The 532-nt window shown below is 42.5% G+C and overlaps 1 protein-coding gene across 1 annotated transcript in view; it reads left to right on the top strand.

The window, feature by feature from the left end:
* LOC106292241 overlaps positions 1 to 532 on the top strand; it is a 6,037-nt gene that overhangs the window by 2,405 nt on the left and 3,100 nt on the right. The window lies entirely within an intron of this gene.

The raw sequence follows: 532 nt of genomic DNA, 5'->3' as shown, positions 1-532 counted from the left end.
TGATGTCATGAAGACTGCGTTTAGAACTCGTTATGGACAATACAAATTTGTAGTAATGCCTTTTGGACTTACTAACGCACTGGCGGCCTTCATGAGATTGATGAATGAAGTCTTCCACGATTATCTCGACAAGTTCGTGATAATCTTCATCAATGACATTTTAATATATTCCAAGACAGAGGTCGACCACAAAGCACACTTGAAGCTAGGGTTAGAATGGTTGAGAAACCAGAAGCTGTATGCAAAGTTTAGTAAGTGTTCTTTTTGGAAAAGAGAGATCAGATTCTTAGGGCACCGAGTGTCTGGAGAAGGAGTGCACACTTGAAGCTAGTGTTGGAACGGTTAAGGAACCAAAAGTTGTATGCCAAATTCAGCAAGTGTTCTTTCTGGAAAAAAAGAGATCGGGTTCTTGGGCTACCGAGTGTCTGGAGAAGGAGTTTCCATAGATTCGGAAAAGGTGAAAGCCATCGAGGAATGGCAAAGGCCATCAACGGTAACCGAGGTAAGAAGTTTCCTCAGGTTAGCCGGGTAA

This window comes from Brassica oleracea, chromosome C5 (assembly GCF_000695525.1).
Source record: "Brassica oleracea var. oleracea cultivar TO1000 chromosome C5, BOL, whole genome shotgun sequence".
Lineage (NCBI taxonomy): Eukaryota > Viridiplantae > Streptophyta > Magnoliopsida > Brassicales > Brassicaceae > Brassica > Brassica oleracea.
Note: the sequence above shows the minus strand (reverse complement) of the source record. Positions and strands in the feature narration are given on the sequence as shown.